The sequence below is a fragment of the Macrobrachium nipponense genome, chromosome 32 (assembly GCF_015104395.2).
Source record: "Macrobrachium nipponense isolate FS-2020 chromosome 32, ASM1510439v2, whole genome shotgun sequence".
Classification (NCBI taxonomy): Eukaryota; Metazoa; Arthropoda; class Malacostraca; order Decapoda; family Palaemonidae; genus Macrobrachium; species Macrobrachium nipponense.
In genome coordinates this window covers 43433757-43459033 of record NC_061094.1, presented here as the reverse complement: position 1 = coordinate 43459033, position 25277 = coordinate 43433757, and the positions used below count along the sequence as shown (strand labels likewise).

At 45.0% G+C, this 25277-nt stretch overlaps 1 protein-coding gene across 1 annotated transcript in view; it reads right to left on the bottom strand.

Annotated features, from left to right (window-relative positions):
• LOC135207493 (uncharacterized) overlaps positions 1 to 25277 on the bottom strand; it is a 125411-nt gene that overhangs the window by 49804 nt on the left and 50330 nt on the right. The window lies entirely within an intron of this gene.

Below are 25277 nucleotides of genomic sequence, written 5' to 3'. Positions count from 1 at the left end.
GTGTCGATAGTTATGGGTACCGGAACACGGCAGTAGGACGAAGTAATAACTGATCTGGATCAACCGATACAAAGTCCACAGTGTAGCTCATGACAGTCTCAGATGCTTCAACAGCTGCCGACTGACTGCGTTCGGTTGTGTAAGGCAAGCTGTCCATGCATCCGAGGCGTAGTCACATGACCCTCGCCTTTTGAAGGGTTATGCCGAGAGACCATACAAACCGTCTATCTGTAGCCACCGATGCTGGAAGGCAAGATGATGATTCTCTCAAGGCGTGTGCCCAACAGACGAAAGTCAATTGCCTTCTAGAGACTGAGGTCCCTGATGGCAAGACAGAAGTTCTCATAGTAGTTGAATCTCAACTAAGGAGAAACAATACTAAGTGCCGTTGAAGACGAAGGTGATAGGCGAATGCAGACCTACGTCTTCACAGCTGAATCGAGAGAAGTTAACTCTCAAGATTCTGAACGTAGAAAAGTCCTGCCGATGACACCAACCTGCGAAAACGGCTTAATCCCTGTTATTTACAGAGGACTGAAAACGCTAAACCGCTACTTCATTACTGTTTGGTGAGTTGCAATGAAAGCAGAGCGCTTTTCAGTAATGAAAACACAGGGATTATACTGCCTGAAGAACTGCTTCTCATGGGCTGAATCATCATCATCTTCTTCCCAGCTTTATCCAGGGAGGACATCTATATAATTGCACACCTACGAATACGAGATATATTTAGAAGACAAACTCAGATGTCTGAAGAAATCATTCCGCGTCATCGCAGCGGCAGGTACGATGCAACGGGAGACTAGGCTACAGACTTCTATTACCGTGTGGTAAACAGGAAGTTGATAGCGAGTCTAGTGAGATATCTGTCTGAAAATTCTCACAATGTCACAGGCGATGCAGTAGAGATGGTCATCCACGTATGCGAGAATTCCAGCCAACCTGAGACCTAAGTCTGTGATTGCCGGGCAGAGATTCGGTTCGGTAGTCAATCATCGCAGAGGAGAGAGACAATACCCGACCGTACTATCTCGGAGAGCCAGCTGGTACTGGGCTGCGGCAGGCAGCCTGGCAGGGCTGGCAGGCAGCCCATACACTGCTAGCTCTCGCTCACTCGTCATCCTGAGTTGCCAGGTAATCCATTCCAAGAAGTAATGCATTTGGCTAGAACCATCGAGCGCAAAAAAGTACACTCAAGCATTTGCATTTAATCGAAAAGGATTTCGGTGAATGCAAACGCTGAGGTGTTGTTGTTGTAACAATACCATAAGTATCTCAAAATTGAAACTGGTAACTCCTGGGAGGTTGCAGGGCAGTCCCGAGTTGCAGTTCAATTAAGAAGATACTATTCGTCTCGGTCACAACCCATAGAGTTAACTACGGTGTGTGCCTACACCTCGGACAATTCAACTGATAACAGAAGCATGTCGCGAAGGCAATAGTATACATAGTATATTTGTAGGTTCCTGTAAATAGACCTCCATCCTAAATTCTTTTCCATTCGAGGAACAAGAATAAGGACTGGAAGCCGACACCCTTCTTTCTCTAATGAAGAGAGCTCAGGAGTTTTCCCGAAGGAAGACTTCTATGGTGATAACAGGATACCAAAGACGATAGTTCAAGCCGAACTGGATGTTCCCACCCGTTCTTCTATATCCCGGGGTTGGCCACCTACTGAGGCGATGGACCATCACGTCCATCCAGGCTGAGCCCCTCCCGAGATATTCTTCCTTCAGCAGCAGTACTTCTCTCGAACACTAGAAATTCCAGGAATTCGAGCATTCGGCAAGATTCCCAATTATCGTAGTAACAATTATCTGGGATTCTCGTCTCGCCCACTCTGTACCGTGGTTTTGCCCAAGTGTTTGCAGATCATAGAAGACCAGAACACTCGGAGAGTGCTAAAAACTCCGAAGAATTCTAAGCAATCGGCGAAACCCCCCCGAATTCGTCAGACGATCATCGGGTGGTGGTCCTCCCGATTCCCGTAGAAATCGAGGATAGGGCAAGATCCTTCCTCAACGACGGGGACTTACGTCCGGTAGGACCCGAAGGTTCCTCCAGGAACGCAGTCCCCGACGTGGAATTCTACGGAGAACGCTCTGCAGGATCCCTCCCCTTCCCGTCGCAGCCATACGGAGAGAGGGAATGGGGGAAGAAGATTGGATAATCGCTCGCCTTCCCAGCAGAACTAGCAGTTGCAGAAGTGAGTACAGGCAGCCATCACCGCACAGTCTAGGAAAACGTTACCGTCTGGAGAAAACGTTTTCCCGAGGAGGGTTACGAACTCGTACTGTAGGCTAATCGTCTGCCGCCACCGTGACCGTCATCTAGGTGGGGCTGAGTGAGCACCTGACAGGAGAGAGCCGATACCATCCTCCAACGCGTCCCAGTCCTCGTCGAGGTCGAAACCTCTCAAGAGGACCGAAGGGGGAGCCCACCCCGGTCTCTGCGTGTGGTCCAGCGGGACCGTCACGTGAACGGCGGTAATGGTCACTCCGAGAGTCTGGGAAGCGTCATTCATCCTCGCCATCACCCCACGATCTCCTCCAACCACTTGAGCAAGGATCTGTTGGTCCCAAGACCGAACCGAACCACGGTCACTCCTGTTCACCTCATTCCTCCCGGTGTAGCCTGAGGAGGTTAAAGGGACAGGTGAGGGAGACCTGACGCTCCTACCCTGCCTACTAGCAGAACCAGTAGGCTGAGAGGACTGCAAGCGATCACCATCCAACGGTGGCGATCAAGCTGCAGGTCTGGACCAGCGGTCTCCTTGCGGAGAAACGCTGGACCAAGGAACGGAGCGTTGGTCTCTTGCATCGGGGAGCTGCTACGAGAGCTCCTCCCCTGCATACCAGCAGAACCGGTAGGCTGGGAAGACTGTAGGCGATCACCATCCAACGGTGACGATCGAGCTGCTGGTCTGGACCAGCGGTCTTCTTGCGGAGAAACTCTGGACCAAGGACGGAGTGTCAGTCTCTTCAGAAGAGCTGCTACGAGCACTCCTCCCCTGCCTACCAGCAGAACCGGTAGGCTGGGAGGACTGCAGGCGATCACCAACCATGGTGGCGGTCGAGCTGCAGGTCTGGACCAGTGGTCTCCTTCCGGAGAAGCTCTGGACCAAGGACAGTAGCGTCGGTCTCGTGCGTCAGGGGAGCTGCTACCAGTTGTGCGATCCGTCTGGTCCCGGTGGGAGTGACGGTCGGGTGACTGGTAGTGCCCACTAACGCGATGAGAGCGAGCACCGTCCTCTCGATGCGGCCAGGTGAGGCTGGACCAGGTCCAGGCGAGGCTGAACCAGGTCCAGGCGAGGCTGGACCCCGTGGCCAGGGGGGGAGGCCTCTTCCCAGCCTCGCTACGTGAACGGTCTGGTGGGAACATCACATCGACCCTGGGAAACGGCAGATCGCCGCGAAAGCGATCGCTGGCCTGGCGGGAGTTGCCTGAGCGACTGCCACCAGTCTTCCGCTCCGTGCCTGGGTCCTGGCGGCAAGCAGGCTCGGCTGCCTGGACCCTCATGATACAAAATTAATCCGTTCCGAAGCGGCCTTCGTAACCTGATTTTTTCATATCTTGAACCACATTTTACATGTAAATTGCCTAATTCGTTCCAAGCCCTACAAAAACTCCCCCGAGTCAAAAAGGAAATTTTAAATTAAGCTAAATTGACCAATAAACAATAAAATTGCAACCAAAATTGGACCAAATTTTCAATAAAACCTGAACTTAAGAAACTTGGACATTCAATACTAACTTTAATATTGTTACTACATATCTCTGAAATTAAACGTGTATTAGTGTTCATGGTACAAGAAATACTGTACGTACATACGCATGTAGTAAAATGTGGAACCTTACCTTTCGAGTGAGGGTGGCAACAGAGGAGGAGGACAAATGGCAGAAAACATGAACACTTAACTTTACGAAACATTAAAAAATGGCAGAACACATTAACACTAAACTTTACGAAACAAATTAACAAATGGCAGAAAACATTAACACTTAACTTTACAAAACACTTAAAATTAATTTTTTTTTCTTTTTTTCTTTTTTTTTTATTTATTTTTTTTTTATACTTTATGTTCTTTACAAAATTTCAATTTCTTCACCACTTTCAATTTTCTGTTTTTTCGTATCACTTGGATCTTCCTGTTTGCTTACTCCCACTAAAGGCCTCTTTAAAAAATAACTATCCAAGAAAGATTGCTTCTGCCTGCTTTTCACAATGTTCCTGAAACGACTCAGGCAAACTTCATCGAACTGCGCAAGCATACGACCTGTGTAAGCCTTTTTGGGGTGTCTCTTTTCTACAAATGATTGCACTTTATGAAAAGCAGCTACAGCATCCTTAATTTCTGCCGTTGTCATAGGGTCCTCCTCCTCCTCCACGCCGCTGCTAGACAACTCCTCTTGAATGACGTTGTTACATGGGCTCCAACTCCTTCAGATCATCCGTCGTAACTCCTCTTGGTGCTCCTCGAGAAAGTCAATAATGTCGTCCTTGTCGACGACCAGCCCCATGGACTTGCCGAGAGCGACAATCTCGTCAAGATCTGGTTGCGAAACAATTTCAGGATCATCAACTGTTTCTGAATCTGCATCAGCTTTGCCCATGTCGAATCCCTCAAAGTCTCAGGCAGATACGGCATCAGACCAGAGTTTCCTCCACGAAGAATTCAAGGTTCGCCTCGAAACCTTCTGCCAAGCATGATCGAAAATTCGGATGCATATCATGATGCATGATATCGAAATGCTCCTTCCAAAATTCACGCAAGGTGAGGTTTGTGGTATCGGTGATGTAGAAACATCTCTTGAAAAGATGTTTCGTAGTATACAGCTTCTTGAAGTTCAATATCACTTGCTGGTCCATGGGCTGAAGGAGAGGGTGGTGTTAGGTGGAAGATAAAGAACCTTGATGAAAGAATACTCCGCTAGGATATCTTCCTCAAGGCCAGGAGGGTGAGCAGGGGCATTGTCCAACAACAGCAGACATTTCAGAGGGAGGCACTTCTCTTCCAAGAATTTCTTCAGTCAGGCCGAAACACAGATTTACCCACTACGTGAACAAAAGTCTCATTACCCAGGCTTTCCCATTAGCCCTCCACATCACTGGAAGCTTCTCCTTTAGCACTTTTGTGGGCCTTGAAGGCTCGAGGAGTCTCCGAATGATAGACAAGTAGGGGCTTGACTTTACAATCCCCACTGGCATTGGCACATAGTGCAAGCGTAAGACTGTCTTTCATAGGCTTATGCCGGGGTAGCTTCTTCTCTTCCTCCGTGATGTACATCCAAGGAGGCATTTTTTTCCATAAATGGCCAGTCTCATCACAGTTGAAGACTTGCTGAGACTGTAGCCGTCCTTGATCATCATCTCGTTGAATGTCTTAATAAAGGCTTTGGCCGCTTTCGTGTCCAAGCTGGCAGTCTCCCCATGCCGCACCACCAAATGTATGCCAGTCCGTTTCCGGAATTTTTCAAACCACCCACGAGAAGCCTTGAAGTCTGGGGTTAGCGTCGATGTCCCTTCTCCTCCGTCATCTTCAGCCTGGGCAATCAAATCGCCGAAAATAGCACTGGCCTTGTGGCACATTGCCGTCTTGGTTATCATATTGCCAGCGATTTCTATGTCTTTTATCCATACAAGAAGCAGCCTCTCCATCTCATCATGCACGTGGCTCCTCTTTTTGGCAAAATACTCATGCCCTTGGAAGGTGTAGCTGCTTTGATGGCTTCCTTCTGCTTAAGGATGGTGCCGTATTCCTTAGCGATCACACTCAACCGCATGCCAGCCTCATACTTCTTGATTATCTCCATCTTTGTCTCCATAGAAAGCATCCTCTTCTTTCCGTGAACTTCAGCAACTTCCTTGGGACCCATGACTATACATACGTAATTAAGTTACTGATTAAGTTCTCACACAACACGATAAGTACAAAGAGAAATCACTAACATGAATTTACGTTGACAAACGAAGTCGTATATGTGAACAAACGAATTCCGCGTGGGTACGATAATGCTCTTGTGAGGGTTTACGAACGACGCCTTTACATAAGAGCATGATGGGGTAGATGCTGATCAATAGGAGAGCAGGATCTTACGGCAGTGACTATCATCAGGAACCAATAGGAGAGTGAGAGGATGATGGTGGCGAATCTACAGAGTTAGAGGCGCGCGAGTTTTAAAATTGTTCTCGGTGGTCTAGGTGAATCTCGGGACTTTACAGTAACACCCTTTCATAACCTGAATTATTTTCATATGCAGAGGCAAAAAAATCTTTGTATTAGCTTTCGTAACTTGAATTTTTCGTAAGTTGGAACTTTAATATGTCGAGGTTCCACTATTATAAAAATACAAACATAGCAATCAATGTAATGCTCTGGAAATCAGCTGAGGGCGATTGCGAAGTAAGTTTGTTTTGCTGTCTCTAACTCAAGTCAGAGCGACTTTCTTGCCTCTAGTTAGCGCCAATAAATCTCAAGATACTTTATTTATATGAGACAAGGTTATTTTACGTTATACAAAGTGTTTTCAAGTGGAAATATAGTTGAAACCATATCGTTTGTGAACTTAATAGTAATTTTTTTCGTTAGTAGCTGGCGCTGAGGGCATGTTTATTGCATAAACAAAACTCAACATTCCGTTCAATATTTTCACTTTATCTCATCAGAATACTACGAGCTTTACGTATTTATCTTTTATTGGAGTGAAAACAGTAAAATGTGTTCTTTTCATCCCCAATAGTTTTGATTAAAACATGTTTCTCTCAAATTTTGTTTACAGTCGAGTTTGATGGTACTATATCGAAGTTTGCGAAAGTTTCATCCATGTTGCCGATGCACGATAATAGCCGTTAGCGTATCAACATTCTTTCCTCAACTTCAGCTAAAACTTACAGATTAAATTTAGCAGTATACGCCCTTGCTGATCTTTTATCCATATTGAGTAAGTGTTACGGCCTCTGAGAGAGGTCCGCTTTAGGTTCGATATGAAATAATAAAAAAAAAAAATATATTTCAACACCAACAGTTGAAACCGGGGATACGAATATAGAAAGAAACACTAACACAACAAATGTTTATTTACAAGCTTACTAACATAGGTAAATGCAGAATGGTATCTCCTATTTACATAAAAAAAATAGAATCTTACACTGCATGAACTGGGGGAACAGTGAGGCAATTCAAATACTTGCTAGTCAATTTGGCCATTCGAAGCGATGGCTTCACAAAAGGAGATCGGCAATTCCGGACGTCCTCTTGACTCCGTATTGCAGAAAATAGTCTACTTGTAAGGCAGGAACTCCCCAAAACCTCTAGCGGGACCTTTTCTTCCCCGAAGTCTGCTCAACGTTGAGATAACACGGTCATCCACTCCTGAAGACGACTAGACCAGTATCCAACCAACTCTTCTTCTGATCATTCATCGGTTCCTTCGTCTCTTGTCTCTCTCTGACGATCTCTGCTGCTGATCTCTCACTGTTAATCTGATCTGTGGCTTTTACTGATCTCTCTGTGACTAACTGGTGTCTCTCTTTTACGATCTCTGCTGCTGCTGCTACGACCGTCGTATTTATACGGCACTCTGGGGGCGGAGCCTACGGTGAGCGTCAAAGACTCGCGAGATTTCCAGAACTTCCTAGATGAATCTACACAAGGTATTGCATCAGAAATATGACATTGTTATGATACAATAAAGTTTGTTCATACTTACCTGGCAGATATATATAATCAAGTACCCACTCACCTCCCCTCAGGGGACAGTGGGAATAAAAATCTGAATAGAAAATGGGAATGGTTCCTGATACCCGCCTCCCAGCGGCGGGAATGGGTACTAACCACCTGACTCCCACTACGTGTGTCGTAAGTTTTTGAAAATTCTGTCGGACTTCGGAAAATACAGGTATATATATATCTGCCAGGTAAGTATGAACAAACTTTATTGTATCATAACAATATCATTTTGTTCATGAAACTTACCTGTCAGATATATATATAGCTGAATCCCACCGTTGGAGGTGGGAAGGGACAGAATAGAAGGATTTTGGGAAACAAATTGCATGCAGATGATTTACATCTTGGTTCCACCTGTTAGCATAGCTGACTTCATGATTACTGTCACCCAAGTCTGCTTCTGCTTTACTAGAGTTGCCAGCAAGGTAGTGACCTGTGTAGCTGGTGCGCTCTAGATGATCTGTCAACGGGGGCGTGACCACAATGTGACTAGATCATATTGACCATACCATGAGGGCTAAGAAGTAAAATAACTATCACCACCTGACCCCTAGCCAAAGTTAAGGTGTTTTAACTAAGGCTTAAGAGTTAAGAAGTCCGCCATTGGCGGCGACTCAACAACTAAAATTAAGAGCTCTTCCTAACCATTTTCTACAGGATAGGATGAGTGGTACTTCTTGCCCCCAAGATTGTGTTTGCGGACACGTATGGCCCTAGCGAGCAGCAGATCTCATATGACGTCTTCACATCCCTCAGGGAGTGTGAAGCGAACACAGAGTTGCTTCGCTAAAACGTGGTGCTCAGGATGTAACTGAGTGCCATGTTCAGTTGAAATGCTTCCGAGGCCGCGCCCTCACCTCGTGAGCATTCACATCAAAAGATTTCAAATATGTGTGCAAACACAACGAAAGAGCCTCTTTGAAAGAACTCCTTAACAATAAAGCCAGGGTGTTCTTTGATATGGGCAAGTCTGGTCTTTTTCGGAACACTGCAGATTGTCCGAAGGACTTCGACTTTCTTCAGTTTTATGTAGATAAAACTTGAGAGACACGACAGGGCACAGGACTCTCTCTGGCTCTTGCCCAATAACTTGTGCCATCCCTTGATTCCAAGCTCCTGGCCCAAGGATAAGACGGGTTTCCATTCTTAGGCCACAACGGAAGGCTTAGAGAACACACCGCATTGTGTTCTCTAAAGCCAAAACGTCTGACGACGGCTTAAAACCTCACTAACCCTCTTTGTCGTAGCTAGAGTGGTTAGAAAATTAGACTTTCTGGTCACGTGCATTAAGTTTAAGAAAGGAGAGGTTCGAAATGCTTTGACATCAAGAACTTCAGACTACGTCTAAGTTCCATACCGAAAGCTTCAATCTGGACAGTTTCAAGATTCCACAGACCTCAAAGATCGTGAAGGGCTTTGTTGTTTGACAGATGCAAATCTCTGAGTGCAAAGGCCATCCACAACATATTTGCGTATTCTTTAATAGTTGTGACTGCCAGCTTATCCCATTCTTCAGACGGAAAGGGAAGACGCTCCCATTCTTCAGACGGAAAGGGAAGACGGTAATGTAATTTACAGAGGTCGAGGTGGAGGAAAAGCCATTCTTCCTGCACTATCTCCAGAAACGGCCCACTCCGATTGGTACCCCACAAAAAAGGCAGCATTCTTTGCATTGGCAATGACACTTGCCATTAGTCTTGAAAATCCTCTTATTCCTGTCAACTTCTCGACAGTCTGAACGTAGTCAGACTCAGAGCGGAGAGGTTTAGAGGTACCTTTCGAAGTGAGGCTGTTAAGAGTAGACCGACTCCTCCGGAAAAGGTCCTTGGAAAGTGTTCTAGGACGGACGTGACCTCTGTGAATCCAGCATCTTGAAGGCCAACATGGGGCGATCAGCGTCATTCTTGCTCCCTGTGACGTCATAAATCATCTTATTACATTTCCTAAGAGTTTGAAAAAGGGGAAAAGACTAAACATCCATCCCCGTTCAATACCATAGGATGGCGTGTAATGCTACCGCTCCTGGATCGAGAAAAAGGGAGCAGAGTAGATGAAGCCTCTTCGTCCTCAACATAGCGAACAGATGTATGAAAGGACGTCCCTAAAGTCTCCACAACTCTCAACATACTTCTAATCAAAGATTCCACTCGGAAGTCAGTTGTTGCTGCCGTCGATCGAGAAGATTCGTACGGACGTTGTGCAATCCTGTAACGAACCTCTTGAGGATCGTTACGTTCTATGCCTGTTGTCATAATAGACTCTTTCTCATTAACTCGAACAGGGACCGAGAGATGATACTTTTTGAGATATGAGAGAGCTGTGGAATTGTCCGAGTTGATCTGGACCACTGGTTCCAAAAACTCGTTCTTCGAGGGACTGGAGGGACGACCGAATTGCTTCCAATTCTTTCAGATTATGTGCCAGGACATCTGAAACCCTCTCCAGATGCCTGGCACCTTCTTGCTATCACCTCAGGTGATACTTGAAGCACTGAGAGATGTTCAGAATCATTTCTAGATCTTGGATAATATTTCAGTTTTCCGGCAGGAAAAAACTGTAGAGGTCTGAATTGCAGTCTATTCAGCGAAACAAACTTCTTCAGGAAGGAAATGGTCCCCAGCAGGCTCATCCATTACCTCACCGAGCATGCTTACTTCCCTAATAAGGCTGCGCTTTGCCTAAGCAGGAGAGCATATAATAGTGCAATGTCGCAGTAGACTCGTAAAGAGTCCCATCACACTGCGGTAACGAGCACCGAAAGAAGTCAATCCCGCTGGAGAGAGAGACGTAACCGACAGCGCATGACAGCGAACTAGCTGGTACTGGCTCGGTTGGAGTACAGTGACAGCAGCTTACGTTCATTGTCTCTTACTCTTATGCCTGGGTTGCCAGCTACTCTATTCTACGAAGGAATAGGTCTGTTATTATTTGAGCAGAAAGAGACTCTCAAGCTGGTATATTTAAGCGAAACAGAAATCGCTAAATACAGAGCTGCATTTGTGTTGTCATAACACTACCATAAATAGGTAAAAGATAAATCGGAAACTCCTGGAAGGTTGCAGGGAGTACCAATTAAATGCACTTAAAATAATAGTCCTCTCGGTTGCCATCCGAAGAGGTAACTACAGTATGCGTATATGACTTGAACCAAACAGTAGTAATATAACGCAAAGGCAAAATATGATATTGTTATGATACAATAAAGTTTGTTCATACTTACCTGGCAGACATATATATAGCTGAATTCGGAGATACAGCTATATACATATCTGACAGGCAAGTTTCATGAACAAAACGTAGAGTATTGTAGTCCCTTGGACAGCTAATTCTCTACTACATTCTTTCCTCGACGAGGGAGAGAGAGAATGGAAATCGACTGCCTTTGTTCTCTTTGGCAAGAGAACGAGATACGATTAGCCAAAGGGGATCTTCAAGTGAGAACCAAGAACCGAAGCGGACAGCTCAAGCTTCTTATGTTATTTGACATAAGCGTTCACGGACGTAGTCTACAAGTCTTTTTCTTGTACGAGTCAGCGATTGATGAATGAGAGCTCTTCCGAATCTTGTCAATAAGAGCTTATTCACTTACGCAATATAAAGTTATTGAGATCTTTGTCGATGAGAACTAACCCATTTACGGGACAAAGTTATTTTGTCAATGAGGGGATACCCACTTACTTGACAAAATGATAGTATCTTGTCAATGGGGGAAAGTCACTGAATTGACAAAACGTAATCCAGGAAGTCGAGCATATAATCTTCCCCATTCCCGTATCAATCGAGGAAGGGGCAAGATTCCTGTTAAGAGACTGGGCTTACGGCAGGTAGGACCCCGATGTCGAATGCCTGCTAACTCTTAAATTTATTGGCAGTATGGCAAAGGAAGTCCTGTCTTGCGCTTTCCTGAAGTTCATCAAGTCATCTATTCTATTAAAGTTGTCAGGAAAAAAAGTCTTACAAAAGGCGTATTCATTTCCGGTAAAAGAAGCTTCTGTAGAGCATTCTAAGGAGCCGAAGGCGCGTCCCGTGGAGTGTCCTGAAGAGCGTCCTCTTGATGAGTGTCCTTGCAAGAATCCTACTGAACGTCTTGACGTGTTGGGCGCCTTGGCATGTGCTCTGTCGAGCGTCATGACGCGCCGGATGTTGAGCTTCTACATACCACATACCTGCCTTACCGCAAAGTATTGACGGCGGTAGAGCAAAAGAGATCCTCCCTTGAGCTTTCCTTAACTCCATCCAATCCTGGACTTTGCGAAAAGCACTATTAATTGACAGAGACCTCTTGATTTCACGAAACCCATGGTCTTGCTGGGTTTCGAAGACGAAGTTGCTTGTTCACTTTAAGCTTCCTCCGAAGCACTGCTTACTTCACATTCTTTTGCAGGTGAGGTAGAAGGGATTACCGAAGGTAGAGGTAAAAGACCTTTAGGCCCAAATCTTAACAAGGGCGTGTTGCGAAGACGAAGGCAAAGCAGTAGCGAGAGTCTTTTAAAAAACTCCGAAGCATGAACAGGTACAGAAGTAGAAGCTAGCTTAATCAAAGAAACACGGTGCGCCTCTTGAAGGCGAGGAGAGTTTGAAGAGTTCAACAGAAACGTTCAGCCAGGCGTCACGCCTGGCGTGCGCTGGCGCGCTCCTGGCGTCCACTGGCGCGCGCCTGTCATCCACTGGCGGGCGCCTGGCGTCAACTCGCGCACGCCTGGCATGCACCCGCGCGCGCCTGGTGTCCATCTGAGCATCCAGTTCAAGCCGAGCATCAACAGAAGCACTCAGAAAAGCGTCACGCTCCCAACAGGCGTCAAAACAAGCGAGAGAAACTGCCTTCAGGGAAGAGCAAGAGACATCTCGGAGAGAAATGCGACTGCACGAAGCAGTCTCAGGAGAAGGGCTGATCGCGTGAGAATATGAGGGGCGAGGGGACGCCCTCCCACTTCTCACAGCAACAAAGCTCGGACGTCCACGCTCAAAAGCGTCCTGCTACGATGACTTCTTTTTCCTATTTCTCGGTGGAAAGACGTACACATGTTCAGGCGACGTTCGCCTTCTTACTTCTCACTGCAACGCATGACGAGAGAGAGAGAGAGAGGACGTGAAGCGTCCTCTTCCATAAAGCTTCTATTTAGAGGGCGCGAGTCCTTCCGAAAGCTCCAACCCCTGCGCGGGGAGGATGCTTCGGAGGACGAGAAGCAATCCTTCGGGATTCGTGCACGTGCACGCACTTTGGCAGCCTGGGAGTGTCTTCAGGTCTGCCGAAGGGACGCCAGATCGGTGGGGAGTCCCCGTAACCCTCCTTCAGCTTTCGACTTGCCCACTCCCTGTGTTCCTGGGAGTCCGACAGAGGTCCAGGCCTAGAGGCGAAATGGGGCCGATCTGACGCCCCCTCCACAACACTAGGGGCACTACACTTCACAACAATGATTGGAGAGTGAGCACTTTAGATTCCAAGATACAGATGGAATCTATAATAACATAAAGGGCATTACCTCTCGCAGACATAAGCTCATAGCCCGTAGGCCATACTACAGGGTTAGGCAAAATAAAGTCTACAGGAAGGTTAGCAGGTTCACTACCCTGACTTTTGTTTACTGATGTAGTCTATGAGGAAGACCACCCGATTCAATCACACTCTAATTTGCGTACATACGAATCATACGTCTTCCTTACGGAATCAGACAAAGTCTCACACTCCTTACATGACATATCTCAACAAAGAAGCAAGACCCGTACCCCTCGTGCATACCAAGTGCGGATCTACCGAAGCTTTCGGTAGCCACACCCTATCATTGCAGACAACACCCTCTGAAACTAGATTCAGATATCTTATGCAAAAATGAATCAAATTCAAATCAATTTATGATAGCGTATGCCTAGCCACAAATCCAAGTAAATAAATCAAAAGACAATTAGGATACTTAGCGGCAATGAAGTTTCAAAATCCTAAGACGGAGGTACTGAAAACAGGTGTTTACAGTACCGGCGACAGAAAAAAATATGAATAGAAAATGGGAATGGTTCCTGATACCTGCCTCCCAGCGGCGGGAATGGGTACTAACCACCTGACTCCTACTACGTGTGTCGTAAGTTTTTTAAAATTCTGTCGGACTTTGGAAAATACAGCTATATATATATCTGACAGGTAAGTTTCATGGACAAACGCGGAGTTTCTCCCGACACATTGGCGCGTGTTGCGCTCCACAACACACCCGACGATTCCAGAACAGCCGCGAGAACAGGCGCCTCCAACACGGGCGCGAAAGCCTCCTTACTGCCAAACTTCTCGAAAATGCGTTTTCCTTTCCTTTAACTTTCTTTGCTATGAAGCAATTACCATCACAGTAAGGCCATAATATACTGTTATCGGCATCAGCAACAAGGATATAACTCCAGTAAACTTATGCTATCAAACAACTGTTGATAAAATTGAGAGAAAATGATTTTAATCAAAACTTCAGGTCTTGAAAGAACACATTTTACTGTTGTTTTCACGCCAATAAAAGTTAAGTAAAGTAACGGTAAAGTTTGTACTACGATGAAATGAAGTGAAAATAGCAAACAGAATCACATAATATTTTCACACAAACATGCCCACAACGCAATTTGTTAACGAAAAAAAATACTTTAGTTCACGAGATGGTTTGTCGTATAATGACAAATTACTTTGTCTCATATAAGTAGGGTATCTAGATATTTTACGTGAACTAGAAGAAAGACAATTCGCTCCGAAATGAGTTAAATACGAGAAATAAACTCTTATTTGCCATCAGCTGATTTCCAAACCAAAACACGACCACTCTGTTAGTATTTTATGATACAATAATATGAGAATACATACAATATTATTGGATACTATAATGTATAACTTTTTAAAAGAATCAGAAAAGATGTATATTCATTCTGTATTTATTTCATAAATATACATAGCAGTCAGCAGCTTGACATCGCTCAACTAGGTATGCCGATGTCGGTCCGAATCTGATTCCTATTTCGTGTCCATTTTTTTCCACTGATATGTCATAGTCAGAATGCACTGAAACTCCAAAATGCACTGAAGGCTAGGCTACTGTATTCGTATATACTATACGAAATCTGTACCACGAAATCATCATCATCGTATGGGCAACGCTAGCTTGTTAAATGTTATTCAATTTCTCTTTGTACTGAATCATCATAAACCAATGTGCATTGAACCTAGAGAATTAGCTGAAATTAATAATTAGTGTGCCATATATGTATAAAGTATGCTGTGTGGTGTAGGCTAGGCTACTCTATATGTAAAGATGGTACTGATTACCCTAGTGTAGGCTATGCTAGTATAATATAATATTCGTCCAAATCGATTTATGATTGGTTGTTCGTAAACAATTGCGGTAGTAAGTCGACTACTACCTGTAATGTAAAAAGATATCAGTCCTATTCTCATCAACATCAATTGTAACATAAATATGGTAATTTTTTACTTTCATACGATGGCTGAAATGCAAGCAAAAAGGCTGTTTTTATCGGATTGGTTGTTCACAGCAAATCAGCTGTTTCTGGCTGTATGTGTTTTCCAAAGTAGTATATCGTTACTACTGATACTTTTTGCATTCTCTTTTACTTTTTTAAACTCAACTAGAAGATGGGATAGATTAAGAGATGGAGGGAAAGGGGTTAGCCTAACTAAAAAATGGAATAGATATAGGAGGAGGAAAAGAGATACGTGATAAAATACATTTCTGGGCTCAGCCGTGTCGCTCCGTGAAATAGGTTCCTTCAGCACTATTTCTAAGGTAAGATATTGCTAAAATACCAGAGAACTGCTAAATTGGACCTGCCAGAATATTCCAGCTCGCTCACCTTCATATAAAAGGTGTCGGTATAGATCTGGGGCGAGTGAAACTCACTACCACGGCACCCACTCCAATTAGCCTCTCCTACATCAAAACACCCAAGAAATGGGGAGCCGTTCTACAGCTTGCTATCTACGACCGCGTATGTAGCGTTATTCCTTCAGATATCCGTACGCTATACGCACACGTTTTTTCCTTTCTCTTGTGTTTTTGCTATTTTGGATTTTTTCCTTCGTTATGGATCGTCAATCTCCATCTGCATCCAAGTTACGTACTGGTTTTAGCGTTTACACTATTTAGGGAGTGCTTTCTGGCCTTCGTGCCATTATTATTTAGGCTTTTAGCAGGCGTCGCTTCATGAGGCGTCAGCTCCGAGCAGCCATTAGAGCGTTCCTTTTGTGTATCGCTTCGGTTTCACGCTGTCTTCCATACCTTGTGATCCGATTTGTATACAGTGCTTTTTATTTATCTCCCCAGTGTTTTGGATGCTATTTTTGATGGTTATACATATATTCTTGTGTCATTTTATTTTATTTTGTTGTTTCTTCTTTGTGCACTGACACAGGGTTTTTTCTTTTGTGTTCATCTCTTTGTTTGTGTTCTCGGGACAAGCGTTAATTTTTCATTAATGTATTCATTTCATTTTTCTAATACCACTTTTTTCGTTTCTTATTTTGATTTTCACACCCCATGTCCAGTACATATGTTATTATCTTTCTTTATTTATGCTTTGTTTTTGTTTTGCGTCAGCTAGGCTAGTCCTCTAGCCTCCCACTCTGTCCTTCTCGCGGTTCCCCATGCTGCGAGGGAGGCGGGCGGTCACGTGATCGTCTCCCTCTACCGACCTGCCTCCCCCCCTCCTCAGAGGCCCCACTTAGGTGGGAGCTTATCTTGCTCAGATCGTCGGTGACGACCGACCCGAGTTCTCGTGGAGGGGTGGGAGGGGGCCGCACAGGCCCTCGGTTCGCTGGCGACGCTTCTCAGCCGACCTCATCCCAGCGTGGGGGAGGAGCTTCGCTTACCCAGCTTCGGTTCCGACCGGGCTCGGGCGAGCTCGGCTCTCCTCAGCTGTTTGGGATCTTTTATCCATTCGCCCCTAACGCTACCTCCCCGTCTTATGTCGGAACAGGCTTCCGGATATACCCGGAGTCTCGGAGGTGGACGTCTACTCGGTGGCCAAGCCTCCGTCAGGCGAATATTATTATATTATTTATTATTGTTTATTTTATCATTTATGTGTTAGAGTACATGCTCGTCTTCGAGCTACTATTCTAGTGTTAATTTAGATTAAGGAACCTTCGAGTTCCTCTGTTCCGTCTCACTTTTCGCTAGTGCTCCTCCTCTCCGGTTTGTTATAGTAATGTCAGTGGTTAGAGCCTTATGCTCCGGTCTATCCGGAATGCATATGCTTTCCATTGATAAACTCCGGAGCGATTAATAAGAGTACATGGAAGGTTTGGCATGTTCGGATATATTTTTTATTCCGGTGTACTCCGGTATTATTAAATGTTACCCAGAACTTTCTATACCTGTTGCCAATGGTACTCATGTATCATTATTCTTACAGGCCTCCCAGTGTTTGGTGGCTGGCTGTAACACCGTCATCCAAGACCCTTGTGGACATGACGTTTGCAGAAGCCATGTATCTTGCGCCGTTCAACTAGAAGGGTCGATCGTCTGGCACCACGAAAACTGTTTTGCCTGCTACGACCTAGTCGAATGGGTCACCTCTGACGTAAGTTCTTCTTCCGCGAGGCTTGCAACTAATTTTGCGGCATTATTCACATGTAACTTTGTATAGTTTAAGAGTAATACAACTCTAATTTTGTTTATAATATATCCATTTAAGTTCTTGGTTAACATTTTCCTTCTCTTACAGACCTCGAAGGCTGTCCGGGACCCTGCTCTTTCTACCCTGAAGGTTTGGGCAGGTGGCTTCGGGCGCAACGTTGGCAAAGCAAAACCGTACATCCTGTCACAAGATTTGGATACTCTAATCTTTCCGGCAGGAAAAAGTGCAAGCTATGTGGATCCGAAGTTGGCAGCCCCAGTCATCGCCTCTATTCAGGCTGCAGTTGCTGAAGAGTCGGAGGAAACTTCGCAACAGGAACTAATGGTGGAAGAGCCTGCTCCGGATATGGTTCAAGAGCCCCTAACTTTAGACATGGGCTATGGTAAGAGTGGTAATGAGGCTATTCTTCCTAGTGCTCCGGGTCTTTCCTTGAGCGCTTTTGATACTTCTTCTCCTTCGTCTACTAATTCTTTTCAAGGTTTTGCCGGTGGATTACCTCCATCTAGGTTGAAATCCCTCTCAGCAATTCCTAAAGTCAAATCTAAACTTAAGCCTAAACTGCTGCAAAAAACTAAAGACAACCCCAAAAAATCATATGATAGCTTAAGTATTAAACCTCCGGTTCAACATACCGGAGTCGACAAACTCAGACAAAAGTCATTGCCAAGGTCATTGAAGTCTAAGCCTCTGAAGGGGATGTCTTACCCTTCCCCTTCACATCCCATTCCATCGACCTCTAAGAGTCAGGTACCTCATACTGTACAAGGGGAAAAGTCATTGTCCCCTTCCTTTCATTCGGATTCATTCGCCTCGAACATTTTGGAACAGGTTGGTAATTTAGGCAACTTGGTCCAAGAAGTACTTCAGAGGCTAGGTACACAGGAGTCCTTAATGTCAGGACTCCAGCAGGGGGTGTCAGGTAAGGTGCACCCCACTCAGTTGGCACCAAGCCAGGTTATGCCAGACAGTTCCACTCTCCCTCCTTTCCACCCGGGTAATCCTTGGAGGGTGGCAAACTACGCCCCTTACGTCAACGGAATGTTAACCATCGAGGGTTGCGGTACTCGAAGCCTTCAAGACTTCGAGTTCTACCCTCCGGGGTTACAGGCTCCTTTCATCGGCTATGTCCGCCTTACGGAGTCTGCTCTAGTTAGGGAGGACAAGGTCCCAAAGGAGACTGTAATCCTTTCAAGGGACCAAGCCCAACAGGCGTGGATTCGCACTCTGGACAAGTGGAACTGCGCCAATACCAAAGTAACTGCCTTCAAGAGCCCGTTCACGATGTTTATAACGGACGACGAGAATCCGTTACTGTTCACTTCCAAAGTAGCGGTTCTCACTCTTCAGGCAGTTATGAGGGATGAGCCTATGCCTCAACTGAGAGAGACAGACCCTACATCATTGTTGCTTCCGGGTGGTGAAGACATCTGGGTAGACCTTCCGGCATCCTTCTCTGTGGGGAAGCTTAAACCGGACTGTGCGATATCCCTGTTTAGCGAACGTCTCTCTAGGCTCTCAGATACTCTGATTCAAACAGAGTTCGACGCTAGGACAAGGCTTCCTAGGTCTCTTAACTCACTAGTGATGACCGAAACTGCGGCCCTTGTATATTCACAAGAACCGCTGTTTAAGGTCATTGCGAAGTCGTTACTGCTTAGCATGCAATGCGACCTGTACGACCTTGCTGTGGCTAGGAGGAATTGCAGAAAGCATGTCCTAGCCGAATCTACAATCAGGCATGAACCAAATAAACTCCTGGCTTCTTCCATTTGGGGTGCAGACCTCTTCCCAGCCTTGGTTGTTAATGAAGTCCAACACGAAGCTGCGCGCCTCAATCATAGCATAAGGGTTCGTTGGGGGATAGTAACCAAGAGGAAACCAGATTCCTCTTCCTCAAGTTCCAAGCCCAAAAAGAAGCCTAGGAGGTTCCAGCCCTTCCAGGCCCCTCAACATCAGACCTTGGTTCAAGCCGTCCCTGCGCCTCAACCCTCCACCTCTAAGGCCCAGCCCAAGCAGCAGTTCGTTTTTCCGCAGCCCCAACAGCAGCAACCTTCGGCCCCTTTCGCTGTCTCTCCTGCCTTTAATCAAGCGTATGAGAACCAGGCATTTCAGGTCTTCAATAGGTTCGGCAGGGGGGGCAGGGCTAGGGGTCCCTTTCGTCAACGTGCCGGCAGCAGAGCAACCGGCCGTGCCAGAGCTGCAAGAGGAGGCCGCGGGTCGCGTCCATCAGCAGCCCAATGAGGTCTCGCAGGTAGAATGGAGGCTGTACCACTTTCGTCATCGTTGGGGGTTCAGCAATTGGGCACAAAGCATCGTATCCAGAGGCCTAGGCTGGAGTTGGATCGTAGGTCCTCCTACACCCAACACCTTCTATCAGGAGCCGACACCGGAGTTAATAGAATACTCTCAAGACCTCCTCCAAAAGGGAATGTGTCAAAGACAAGGTATTTAAAATTTCAAGGGCGCTTGTTCAGCGTTCCAAAGAAAGGCTCGGACAAGCGAAGGGTAATCTTAGACTTGTCCCGTCTAAACTTATCAATTCGCTGCGAAAAGTTCAAGATGCTGACCATCTCTCAGGTGCGGACCTTACTTCCCCGTGGGGTCGTCACCACCTCTGTAGATCTTACAGACGCCTACTATCATGTCCCGATAGCACGGCACTTCCGTCCGTTTCTGGGCTTCAAGTTAGGCAAACAAGCCTTCTCTTTCAAAGTAATGCCCTTCGGGCTCAATATAGCCCAAGGATCTTTACGAAGTTAGCAGAAACGGTAGTTCAGGAACTAAGGTCACAGGGTATCATGGTAGTAGTCTAACTGGACAATTGGCTGGTGTGGGCTCCAAGCATCGAAGAATGCAACAAGGCTACAGACAAGGTGATCTGTTTCCTCGAACATCTCGGATTCAAGATCAACAGGGGGAAGTCCCGCCTGACTCCGGAGTCCCAGTTTCAGTGGCTGGGCATCCAGTGGGACTTGGATTCTCATACTCTTTCCATTCCCCCGGCAAAGAGGAAAGAGATAGCCAAAGCAACCAGGCAGTTTCTGAAGTGCAAACAGACGTCCTGGAGAAACCAGGAGAGGATCCTGGGTTCTCTACAATTCGCCTCAGTGACAGACGTACTTCTGAAAGCCAAACTCAAGGACATCAATCGGGTTTGGCATTCCAGGGCCAACGCAAGATCCTAGGAGAGGCTCGCCCCGATCCCGGTGATTCTGCGTAAACGTCTCCGTCCTTGGGCGGAAGCGAAGAATTTAGCGAAGAAGATCCCGCTACAGTTTCCCCCTCCGGCGTTAATGATTCATACAGATACGTCACTGACAGGTTGGGGGGGATATTCTCAGTACAGGAAGGTGCAAGGGACTTGGTCCCCCCAGTTCCAACAGCTTCATATAAACGTCCTGGAAGCTATGGCAGTGTTTCTTACCCTGAGGAAACTCCGTCCGGCCAAGAAATCACACTTAAAGCTGGTGCTCGACAGTGCCGTAGTCGTGCACTGCATAAATAGGGGAGGCTCAAAATCAAGTCCAAACGAAGACTGTGTTCGATTCCACAGGTCTTCACAAAGCCCTAACTTTATGGACTTCATGAAGTTTGCTGCACAAAGGGGCGCAGACATAGATCCTCAAAACATCCTGTTCTTAGAATCGGATAAGCGAGAGTCAAAACTTCGCCAATACGATTCGGCGGTTAAGAAGCTGGCTGTCTTCCTCAATAAATCTGATGTTCATACCATGACAACAAATCTAGCTATCACCTCCTTCAGGAATTTATTTGAACAAGGTTTGGCAGCTAGTACAATAACCACAACTAAATCAGCATTGAAAAAGATTTTTCAATTCGGGTTTGACATAAACCTAACAGATTCTTACTTTACCTCAATCCCCAAGGCTTGTCCCAGGCTTAGGCCTGTTGAACAACCAACTGCAGTGTCATGGTTCCTAAACGATGTCCTTAAGTTGGCATCGGATATTAAAAACTCAGAATGTGATTATCAATCTCTTTCGCGGAAAACTCTATTTCTCATCAGTCTAGCTTCGGGAGCTAGAATTTCAGAGTTGTCTTCTTTATCCAGGGACCCAGGTCATATTTAGTTCCTATCTTCGGGAGAGGTGCTTCTTTCTCCGGATCGCAGGTTTCTTGCCAAGAATGAAGATCCTCTAGATAGGTGGGCTCCATGGAAAATTATTCTGCTCCCACAGGACACATCCCTGTGCCCTGTGAAGGCATTGCAAGATTTCCTACATAGAACTTCTACGATATCTAAAGGGCCCCTGTTCATTTGAGGGGAAGGTGGCACCATCTCTCTGAAAGGCATACGACAGCAAATTCTTTATTTCATTAAGAAGGCCAACCCACATTCATTCCCATGGGTACATGACATTAGAGCTATAGCAACCTCAATTAATTTCTTCCAGCACATGAGCTTCGAAGATCTGAAGAAATATACTGGTTGGAAATCCCCTTCAGTTTTTAAACGCCACTACCTTAAATCTTTGGAAGACCTTAAGTTCCCGGCGGCGATAGCTGTAGGGAACACGGTTTCCCCTGCTACGGTCGGAAGTAGTTTGCAGTAGTTACCTTGTCTCCTCCTTTACTCCTTCCTATCAGCCTCATTATCAGTCTACCTCATCCCAGTAACATATTTTAAATGCTGGGCAGATTTATGTGATATGTATGTACATAATATTCATTTATAGGTGCCTTTTTCAAACTATATTGTATACAAATTGTTGGTTTATTGCCTATCATGTCTTAAATTTAACTCTATTACCTGTAAATTAAGGATTACAATTTATATGTATATGTTATTATTATATTGATTTTCATGATACTATGTTTTTCATTGGCACCCTTTGGTTGTTATCTTTTAATTGCTAATAGTTTTATATGTCAGTAGCTTGGTGTTTTCTCTGGTACAATTTCACGGAGCGACACGGCTGAGCCCAGAAAAGGGATTTTGACGTAGGAAAAATCTATTTCTGGGTGAGGAGGCCGTGTCGCCCAGTGAAATCCCACCCTCATGTTTCAAATGTTCCCACCCTTTTTCTAACTGTGCCACCAAGCTAATATGCTATCTTCAGGTATGACGCTACATACGCGGTCGTAGGTAGCAAGCCGTAGAACGGCTCTCCTTTTCTTGGGGTTTTGATGTAGGAGAGGCTAATTGGAGTGGGTGCCGTGGTAGTGAGTTTCACTCGCCCCAGATCTATACCGACACCTTTTATATGAAGGTGAGCGAGCTGGAATATTCTGGAAGGTCCAATTTGGCAGTTCTCTGGTATTTTAGCAACATCTTACCTTAGAAATAGTGCTGAAGGAACCTATTTCACTGGGCGACACGGCTTCCTCGCCCAGAAATAGATTTTTCCTACGTCAAAATCCCTTTTTTGAGGGTGAAAATTTGGGGGTCGCATGATATGCGAGATCGCATGTTATGCGAGTATATACGGTAAATTAGTAATATCTTCATATCTTGTATTCTGTGACTGGGTCATACAACTTCATGGATTACAGGATCACCTTTTCAAAATCTTCATTTTCCTAGTCAGTACCTATATGATGTTACCTGGTACAGTACTGCAGTGAGCACTATAGGGCCTTATTTATCTATTATAAATATTTGCCCTCTCTACTATTGAGACATTAATTTACCACAATGCTATATAGGGTATAATCATTTCATGGTACTAGAAAATCCATTATTCCACAAAGTTTGTCATTTACTAAAATTGATGGTTTTTAAGAGTTAAGAAATCACAGATGCAAATACCAAGGGTAAAACAAAACTTTTCTAAAACAAGCCCTCTATCATAATTTGCTTACATTTGTGGTCTTGAACTCAGATTATCATTAATGGGTTTTCAAGGGAAAACTATGAAATGCTGAATCACACCCTCCCACAAATTGCAGTATGATCAGCCCAAACCAAACAATTATGCATAGGATATGATTTAATGCTCACTCACACTACTGTGCCCATGCACATCAGTAGTGTTAGACAAACCCGGAACAACCAGTGTCAGCACAATTACATGTAGGCTACACAGCTTACTATGATACTCAGCAGTATCATAATGAGGTGACCTTTAAATTGTAGACTTGTTTGCACATGTATGACAGGAGTTCTGGACAAACAAAGGGTCTGCATGGTCAACAAAACACATACAGATCACCACAATAACAACTGATATTGTACATCAACAACATGTTATGCCTGAACCTTCTATCTGTGCACCAAGCAAGAAGTTAGTGCCAACTCTTCTCAGCAAAACTCAGCAGAAGTACAAATAAGGAGAGTTCAGAGCAGTTCTCATGTCTCTGAAGGAAACAGAAACTGGTTCAAAGGACTTGGCAACAACCCTCCATACAGCAGACATACCATCTGCATGTGCCCGAATGCAAGATAATGCATAATCGAAGTTCATTAAAGACGTGGAGAAAGGAGGGGAAGGGGGAAGTTAGTACTTGCTTTACTTAATAGTATAGTACTCAGTCCATAAGTATTATTATTCTCCGCTACATTGCATGATATGTTGAAGGGTATAGTAGCATCAGTGGAGTATGACATCAATATCCTAAGGGTATCTTCAGTCAAGACAACCACTAATAGAGGATCAACAGTGCAAGAACAACAGTAAAAGACAAATTACTCTGAAAAACAAGAGGTAGGAATGAGTGTTGTTGTCTAATCTAGAGTGAGATCAACACTGTCTGAGAGCATGTGCAGGATGTCTACCCTCATGTATGTAGCTAATAATATTTGACCTTCCTCCATAGTTGCCAAACCACTCCACTGTACAGTGCCCACAAAAAAATCTATACAGTTTTACTGCAAAAAAATCTATACACAAGAAAATTTTGTAGCTTTCACTTGCATCCCTGTCATAAGAAAAGTGAGTGGCGCTTAACTTCGCTTGTAGTTATCTCAGATTTACTCCACTGATCTGCCAAGCCTACAACCTTCAGTGAGCTGTCCATACTCTTTGAGGAAGAAGCTAATTTACGTCAATGTTAAATGCCACCATTTTCACTTTTCCACGAACTTTGCTGCCCTATAACTTCGTTCCAAGTGGTCAGAATGGGTCGAACTAAGCTTCCAATGGAAGAGAAGAGGTGAGGACAAGGCATGTCTGCGATATGCATAGCCGCAGACCTGAAAGTCACTAGAATGGCAATTTACAACCTCAAGAAAGCTGTTGCATATAGCACCCCTGCACTGCACAACTCAGAAAACCTGGCTCTGGGGCCCTAAGATGTTTGTTCATATTAACATAATTACTAAGAGAGAAGTACTACTAACAAATCCTTCCATAACTGCATAGCCATCAAGAAAAAGCACCCTGAACTCCTGAAGGAGGTCTGTATGGACTATTCAATACCGCCTGCAGAAGGACCTCAAAATGCCTATACTCTGTTTTTTTCCATCTGTCCATCCGGCTGTGGTGTTTGCACATGGTAACACTGCGTCCCGGGCTTTAAATAATATCCTATTTCAAATATTAACAGTGTAATTCACATACAGTAAATTATTAAAACACTTTTCAGTTGCAAATGTACACCCAGATATCCTTTTATTTACCTAAAACTTATACATGGGGTAACTATTTAAAGCCCGGGATGCAGTGTTACCATGCAAAAACACCACAGGCGGATGGACAGATGGAAAAAAAACTAGTATAGTTGTCGTGCCATCAAGAAGCCCTGGCTAACTGTAGCAATGAAGAAGAAACAGCTTAATTTTTGTAATAAATACAAGCATTGGACCTCTGAACAGTGGTAGTAAGTGATGTTTAGTGATGAAAGCACCTTCAGGTTGGTCAGAGGTAGCACTAACATTGTCCGTCGTTGAGTAATGTGTCTTGTTATGTCCCCCAGTACACAGTGAAAACAGTGTAGCACCCTGGCAGTGTTGTGGTTTGGGGTGCT